This window comes from Rhinatrema bivittatum, chromosome 2 (genome assembly GCF_901001135.1).
Source record: "Rhinatrema bivittatum chromosome 2, aRhiBiv1.1, whole genome shotgun sequence".
Classification (NCBI taxonomy): domain Eukaryota; kingdom Metazoa; phylum Chordata; class Amphibia; order Gymnophiona; family Rhinatrematidae; genus Rhinatrema; species Rhinatrema bivittatum.
The window spans coordinates 53,169,430-53,178,182 of NC_042616.1; positions in this window are offsets into that span (position 1 = coordinate 53,169,430).

Here is an 8,753-nt window from a genome sequence, read left to right on the forward strand (position 1 = left end):
GATCTAAAATTGCTCCCTCTCTCGTCGGTTCCTGAACCAATTGCTCCATAAAATTGTCATTTATTCCATCCAAGAACTTTATCTTTCTAGCATGTACCGATGATACATTTACCCAGGCAATATTGGGGTAATTGAAATCTCCCATTATTACCGCTCCTCTCTGTCATTGTGATATAATTTGTACCCCGGTATAGCACTGCCCCATTGGTTATCCTCTTTCCACCATGTCTCTGAGATGCCAATTAAGTCTATGTCATCATTTACTGTTATACATTCTAATTCTCTCATCTTACTTCTTAGACTTCCGACATTAGCATACAAACATTTCAAAGTGTGTTTTTTGTTTGTATTTTCATTCTGCTTTTTAATTGATAGGGATAAGTTAGAATTTTTTAGCTCAGGTGAGTTTTTAGTTACAGGCACTTGGACTACTTTTCTTATCATTGGAACCTCAGTGTAGGGATGCCCTAATTCTAATGCATCATTAGTATCCTTTGAAGATGCCTCTCTCCGAACCATGCACTGGTGAGCGACTGTTGGCTTTCCCATTTGTTCTAGTTTAAAAGCTGCTCTATCTCCTTTTTAAAGGTTAGCGCCAGCAGTCTGGTTCCATCCTGGTTAAGGTGGAGCCCATCCCTTCGGAAGAGATTCCCCCTTCCCCAAAAGGTTTCCCAGTTCCTTACAAAACTGAATCCCTCTTCCTTGCACCATCGTCTCATCCACGCACTGAGACTCCGGAGCTCTGCCTGCCTCTGGTGACCTGCGCGTGGAACAGGGAGCATTTCAGAGAATGCTACCCTGGAGGTTCTGGATTTAAGCTTTCTACCTAAGAGCCTAAATTTGGCTTCCAGAACCTCCCTCCCACATTTTCCTATGTCGTTGGTGCCCACATGTACCACAACAGCCGGCTCCTCCCTAGCACTGTCTAAAACCCTATTTAGCTGACGTGTGAGGTCCGCCACCTTCGCACCAGGTAGGCATGTTACCAGGCGATCCTCACGCCCACCAGCCACCCAGCTATCTACATTCCTAATAATCGAATCACCAACTATGATGGCCGACCTAACCCTTCCCTCCTGGGCAGTAGGCCTTGGGGAGATATCCTCGGTGCGAAAAGACAATGCATCACCTGGAGAGCAGGTCCTTCCTACAGGATCCTTTCCTGCTGCACCAGGTTGATGGTCTCCGATCATGAGACCTTCTTCCTCCAAGGCAGCACCAGGGCTGCCAGTCTGAAGTTGGGACTTGGCTACTATGTCCCTGAAGGTCTCATCTACAATGTTAGGAAAATGATTGATCTCATGTGGTGCACACAACAGACTCAGACCCCGGTTATATTAATGGCAGTTGACGCCGAAAAAGCATTCGACATGGTCCACTGGCAGTTTTTGTTTAAAGCATTAGAGAAGATGAATTTTGGCCCGAAAAGTTTGAATTGGCTCTTCAAATTATACGACCATCCGAGGGCTCGGGTTAAGGTAAACGGGGTATACTCGGACCCCTTCCCCATAGGAAGGGGCACCAGACAGGGGTGTCCTTTATCCTCGCTACTATTTGCACTGTTTTTGGAACCCTTCATCACTAAAATTAGGAATGAATCATCGGTCACGGGTATACGGATAGGGGAGGAGGATTATAAATTGTCATTATTCGCCGATGACATATTATTCACTTTATCTCACCCACAGAAGTCCTTGGCTGGTGTATTTAATCTGCTTAAGGAATATAGTTCAGTCTCCGGATTCCGCTTAAACCTGATAAATCAGAGGTACTTAACCTCTCCTTGCCAGGGGCACTCGCTGACCAGTTGAAAGTACAATATCCTTTAAAATGGGCTGGTTCTAAAATAAAATACTTAGGTATTATGATAGGTACCAAATTACAGGATTTATTCAAATTGAATTATAAGCCACTGGTAGCCAAGGTATTTAGTGATTTGGATCAATGGGCTACATTGCCTGTTTCGTGGACTGGATGAATAGCGATCCTAAAGATGTCAGTGTTACCGAAATTTAATTATTTGTTCCAATCATTGCCGATCCCAGTCCCCGCAGCACTACTAAAGCAGTGGCAGCGACGTTTTTTTGCATTTCTTTGGAAAAGGAGGCCTCCCCAAGTTTCTCAAACGATGCTGTACCGGCATAAACTGAGAGGTGGGATGGGGTCCCCAGACTTCAATGGTACCACCCCGCAGCACAGCTCAGTACTATCTTATCCTGGCATAGGCATAATGAGAAACCCCGATGGGTGGGTATTGAGCAAGCACTAATAGGCAAGATGCCTACACAGGCTTTAATATGGCAACCTAAGCCAACGCTGAAAATAGGGGGCTCACTTACCCTCGCATTGGCTACCACCTTGCATACTTGGGAAAAGTGGAAACACTTACTGGTAGGGACTAGAAAATACTTCCTTAACACGCATCGCTTTTACAATACTAAGTTCCCCTCGGGTTGGGACTCCTCTCTGTTTCTTATCTGGCGCCAGGGAGGCTTACACACTTTGGGGCGGATTTTCAGAGCCCTGCTCGCGTAAATCCGCCCAAAACCGGGCGGATTTACGCGAGCAGGGCCCTGCGCGCCGGGAAGCCTATTTTACATAGGCCTCCCGGCGCGCGCAGAGCCCCGGGACTCGCGTAAGTCCCGGGGTTCTCGGAGGGGGGCGTGTCGGGGGCGTGTCGGGGGCGGGCCCGGTCGTCGCGGCGTTCCGGGGGCGTGTCGGCAGCGTTTTGGGGGTGGGTACGGGGGCGTGGCTACGGCCCGGGGGCGTGGCCGCACCCTCCGTACCCGCCCCCAGGTTGCGGCCCGGCGCGTAGCAGGCCCGCTGGCGCGCGGGGATTTACGTCTCCCTCCAGGAGGCGTAAATCCCCCGACAAAGGTAAGGGGGGGGTGTAGACAGGGCCGGGTGGGTGGGTTAGGTAGGGGAAGGGAGGGTAAGGTGAGGGGAGGGCAAAGGAAAGTTCCCTCCGAGGCCGCTCCGATTTCGGAGCGGCCTTGGAGGGAACGGGGGGAGGCAGCGCGGCTCGGCGCGCGCAGGCTATACAAAATCGATAGCCTTGCGCGCGCCGATCCAGGATTTTAGTGGATACGCGCGGCTCCGCGCGTATCTACTAAAATCCAGCGTACATTTGCTTGAGTCTGATGCGCAAGCAAAAGTAGGCTGATCGCGCTTCTTTTAAAATCTACCCCTTTGGGTCAGCTTTGGGGAAAGATGGCGAATTATCATTTGCCCAATTACAGGAGGTCTATCATCTCCCGACCTCAGCTTTATATTCCTTTCTGCAACTTCGTCATTTTATACTGCAAGAGCGTATTCAGGATGAACTCATAAAGGGGAGATCACAATTTGAAGGGTGGTGTGTTTTTGCTGATCGAATTAAGGGTGGGCTGTCCAAAATTTATAATGCACTATAAGGGTCAATAACGGGTTCACCTCCATATACAAAAAAGTGGGAGGAGGAGTTGGGACAGACGTTTACCGTTGAGGAATGGGATCAGATATTTTCTTGTACTAAGCGTTGCTCTGTGTCTACTTCATTAACTGAAAATGGCTATAAAGTGTTGTTTCGTTGGGATCTCACGCCTTACAGACTGCATAAAGCAGGCATTCGTGATGGTGCGTTATGTTGGAAGGATTGTGGTCATGTTGGAACCTATCTGCACCTTTGGTGGTCATGCATTAAAGTGCAGAGACTTTGGCAAGACATGTCAGATACTATATTCAGTAATCTACAGCGGAGGATCGAGCTATCTCCAGCTAACTGCCTTCTAAATGTACCTGTGGAGGGATCAAAACATGAAAGTCTATTGGTTAATCAATATTGCATTGGAGTTTGTTGCCTGGTAGCAGCCACCTGGAAATAATCGACAGTCCCATCAAAAGAAGATTTACTTCACAAATTAGATTAAATCTTGTATAAAATTACAGCTCAAAAACACCAACACTCGCCTGGATATCTCAGGATCTGGCATCCATACCTTACATGGAGGAACAGAGCCTCTGTGCAATCGTCAGTTCCTTCCACATGACTTTTTTGACTTTTAAGCGCATGTGATCACTCACCAGACCTTGGACAGTCTTCAAGGGGATGGGGGAACAGATCGAGCCAGTTAAGTAGACATCTCAAACCTCTCTGTTTCTTAGGCAAGCTTTATTATTAGTAGTCATGCTCAGTGGTAATGTGCTGTTATAGTTACATCATTTATTTCCCAATTTACTACATGTCATAACTGGATTGTTATTCATATGATTATTGTACATGTATACATATATCTTTTGTTTACAAGGTCATTAATGTTATCAATAAACATATTACAAAAAAAAGAATGAGAGGGGAGGAATCAAGTTCCATACAGACAGAGCTGGAGGCTACGAGGGAGGGGCGCAGTTCAGGTTGCTCGCTGGTGATGCAGGCATGGGGCAACTTTCCTCTTTATTATATTCAGATTATTTTAATTCATTTGTACTGAACTGAATTCAGTTGCTCCTCCTCTGCCACCTCTCCTCTCCCCTCACCATCAGCCTCACATGGTCTCTCCCCCCCTCTTGTGATGTTATGATGACAGGAGGTGACATAATAAAAGGCAAAGCTGCCAGGGTGTCTGTTAATGCAAAGGATGGCAGCAAGCAGGGAGCATTTCTGCTGACTGGGGCTCTGGATAGCAAGAGACCAAAGGACCTGAAGCTTCTGGAAGTAAACCACAAGCAAGAGGAGAAAGGGGAGGAGGATTGACTCAACATGGAAATGAACTACAAGCGAGAGGAGAATGGCGAGGAGGATTGCAGCACAGAACAACTCTACCTGGAACTGAATATTGTAACAACTCCTCCCACCCCTCCTTCCAATGCTCCCTCTGCTCCCCCTCCTCCTCCCTCCATATCTCCCCTCCTCCCTCTCTCATCAATCTCCCTGCCTTATCTCCTGCTCTTCCACTTCCATGTTTCTTTTTCTCCTTTGCTCGTTCCTCTCTGCCCACTTGCCTTTGCTGTTCTCTAATTTTCCCCCTTTCTCTGTCTTGTTTATGCTTTCCCTCTCTTCTCCTTTTAGCAAAACACTTTTAGTGGTTAATATTATTTCCCTCCCATGTAAAATTCCCTTTTATTACCATTAGAGTCATTGCTGCTGAGGGTCCCTGAGGGAGACAGAGCTGTGGGTTAATAGGGAAAGACAGGGAAGTTTGTAAAGCTAAGGAAGCGCAGCCAGTTGTACAGTCTGAGCTGATCTGATCAGCACCCTCACAGCCAACTGAGGCAGGTGCAGCATTCAGCTCTGCAAAAACCTTCACTTAAAAACCAGTTGGAGTTACTGTGAAATTCCTTTTCTTCTTCCCCTGCTTGTAATGCAGTTTATTTAAAATCCTTTGGGTTCACTGTTCTGCCTTCATAACAAGCTCTGACTATTAGCACTGTGAATCCTAGGTAAGTGAGTTTTTCAGTGATTCTTGTATTGTTTGCATGTGCAGTCTTTATTTGTCTGGATTCTGTGAAAGCCCAGGTTTAGGGAGTCCCAATGTCCTCAGAAAACCCTCATGAAGGAGCAGGTGGTAGGGTACTTGGGAAACCCAGTTGGTGGGTGGGAGGTTGTCAGGAGAGAGGCACAAGTGCAGGAGCAGGCAAGGCCTCTGCAGTATGCAAGGTCTGGCCAGACCCATGTGAATTTTAACCTGGAGGTTTGCTGTGATAAGGAATGCAAAAGTCACATCTAGATTTGCTTCGTTTATTGCTCCCTCAAAAATACCCCTGCCTGCTTTTTGTGAGGGAACGTAGTTAAAGGAAAACTCCGCATATAGTTTTCTCCCCTGTCCGAACTCCAAACCAGAAATATTTACAAAACTATCTGGGTAAAAGTCCATGCCTTGTTATATGCTCCTACTTTTACTTGTGTAGAGGATGGACAGTAATCAAACAGCCCATTTCTGTGGATAAAAGAGCGTTTTACCCCCGGAAATGGCTTTCATTATTGTCCTCCCTGTATATAATGGTGATGTGCGTTCAGCCTTCCACATTTTAAAGTCTGAACCTTTCTTTAACAGATAAAGAAGAAGACCGAACGACTGTACCCCCTCCCCTCCCCTTGACTGACTGTACCCCTCCCGACTGACTGTACCCCCTCCCCCTTGATTGACTGTACCCCTCCCCTCCCCTGACAGTTCCCCTCCCCCTTGACTGACTGTACCCCTCCCCTCCCCTGACTGTACCCCTCCTGACTGTACCCCCTCCCCTCCCCCTTGACTGACTGTAACCCCTCCCCTCCCCTTGACTGACTGTTCCCCCTCCCCTGCCCCCATTCCTCCTTCCCCGTGTGAATGTGCATGAATGTGTTCCCTCCCCTTCCCCCCCCCCCCCCCCTTAACCTCCCACTCCCTTGCCCCTTCCATCCTTGACGCCCTTCCCTTTTCCCTTTTCCCTCCATCAATCCCATTTCAGACCCCGGTAAGTTACAGCTACAGTCTGTCCGGATTTTAAAAATTACCCATCTTCTCCCTAATATTCCTGAAAAGTATTGTCCTATCTCACGTTTGCCTGTCTTGTCCAAAATTATTGAAAAAGTAGTTCAAGGTCATCTCTGGGGCTTTCTGGAGAAGATGTTAGTGTTTCATGCTAAACATGCAGGTTGCAGGAAGTGCTTCAGCATGCAGACAGCACTCACTGTCCCTTTACGCAGCCCTATAGGATTTCCCTCTTCTTTGTCAGCCCTGGTTATGTCTTTGTTACTAGTTTTAACAGGATGCATTCATTACAGCCATTTATTTATAGCAGGGAATTTTGTTTATTTTATTCTTTGTACATTGCATTGATTTCCTTTTGTAAGATTTTGTGATTAATCAAGCTAATAAATCATAATCATAATTAAACAGAAAACATGACAAACAATCCAACAGGAAATCAGTAACAGAGAAATGAATAGAGAGGAAGAGAATTCCAAAATATGCAGCTAAATAGGAAAACTCCTCTCTCTTGCATGCTCCAGACAAATTTCTCTAGGAGAGGGAACTGGAAGTAATGCCAGATAAGATGATACATGGGCCTCTCTTATTATGATAGATGTCCTGCAAATTAGCCTAAGAAAATAAAAACAAATCTTTGTGCTAGAAGAGAAGTGAGGAGCAAAACCTAATGAGTTATCAAACTTAACTCCTAATAAAGTAACACTATTTCTTAACTGAATAGAAGGACCTGCAAACAGCAGGGAAGGAAGTGAATTTAATCTACATTTCTAGTAAAACAAATGCCCTCCGAGTTTCCTGGGTTTACCTTTATCTTCTTCTCCCCTATCAATCCCCTCTCCTTCCAGGTGGTGAGGGAGAGGAAGGTGAATAGAGAGATTATTGATAAATATGTATTAATAATGCATCTAAATGGCAGATAAAATTTAATGAGGGCGAGCAATCCATTCTTTGGGATTCTGCTGACCTGGATTGGCCACTCTCGCAGACAGGATGCTGGGATCGATGGACCTTTGCTCTGATCCAGAATGGCATTTTCTTATGTTATTTATCTAGCCTCAGCAGCAGAGAGAGAATAACTGATGTTATTCCATTTATTTTTAAGTTCAGACAGATTATCTAACCTTGCTGCCCTTTAGATGTAAAGTATTATGCACTTTACAAACTAGAGGCGTCATCCTCTCACTGGCAGTGCGGCCCGATTGATGGTGAGGGTGCAGAGTCCCATTGGAGGGACATTCTTGTAAGATGGAGCAGTGAAATTGCTCTGTGGGAAGGAATTACCTGCTGGGGGATGCACAATGGCCAAGGTTTGTGCTCTATCACTGGCAATAACCACAGTGTATGCAAGCCCCAGGGGAGGGGGATGGGGACATGCAGTCACAGACTGGAGAAGAGGGGTGAGGTCAGGGGTTATAAGGGAGGGCTCTGGGGTCAGGGGAGGGGTGAGGTCAGGGGTCATGGTAAGGGAGGGCTCTGGGGCTGGAATAACCTCTGGAGTCAGGGGAGGGGCGAGGTTAGGGGTCATGGTAAGGGTGGGCTCTGGGGCTGGAGTAAGCTCTGGGGTCAGGGGAGGGGTGAGGTCAGGGGTCATGGTAAGGGAGGGATCTGGGGTCAGGGGAGAGGTGGGTATTTTTTTAGATTAAGGGGCAGGCCCTTCAGTGAGGTTACATCCTCTGGAGCTGCTCAGGGTAAGTTTTCAGGAAGCTGCTCAGTGCTGAACCGGCTAAGCTAAATTTGGGAACATTTCCAGCCGCCATGTTCTGATTGAAAATTTATCCAATAAACGTAATCAATGCTTGTGGCCACTCAGCAGCTCTTCTGAAAACTTGCCCCTTACCTTGTATACAGAAATGGACACAATTAACTTTGTGATACCCAAGATCAATGCCTGTACCGCAGATGGAAAGTAGGACATCAGGAAATGCTCACACATCTCCTTTCTTTCTCTTTCTGGTTCCGCTCGTCCTGCCAACTTCTGCACCGCTGCATTAGATTTCCCCTTGACATCCCGTATCCCGTGTGTGTGTGGTGTGATTGCAGTGACGACGACAAGGTAAGGAGCCTTTGCAAACAGCACTTTGTGCCCTGTAATACTTTTAAAGGTCCTTGGTCAGCGGATTTGTCCGGCTGAGTTTGGAATTTAGCAGGACAAACCGCAAAGTATTAAAATTGTGGGCCAATGAATGGTTAACTTACCTGGATAAAAAGAGATGACCGGGTGTGGGGCTTATGTTTAGCTGGGTAGCAGCCCTGAAGTTAGCTAAATAAACTTACTCCACTGTCTTTGGATCTATCCAGCGGGAA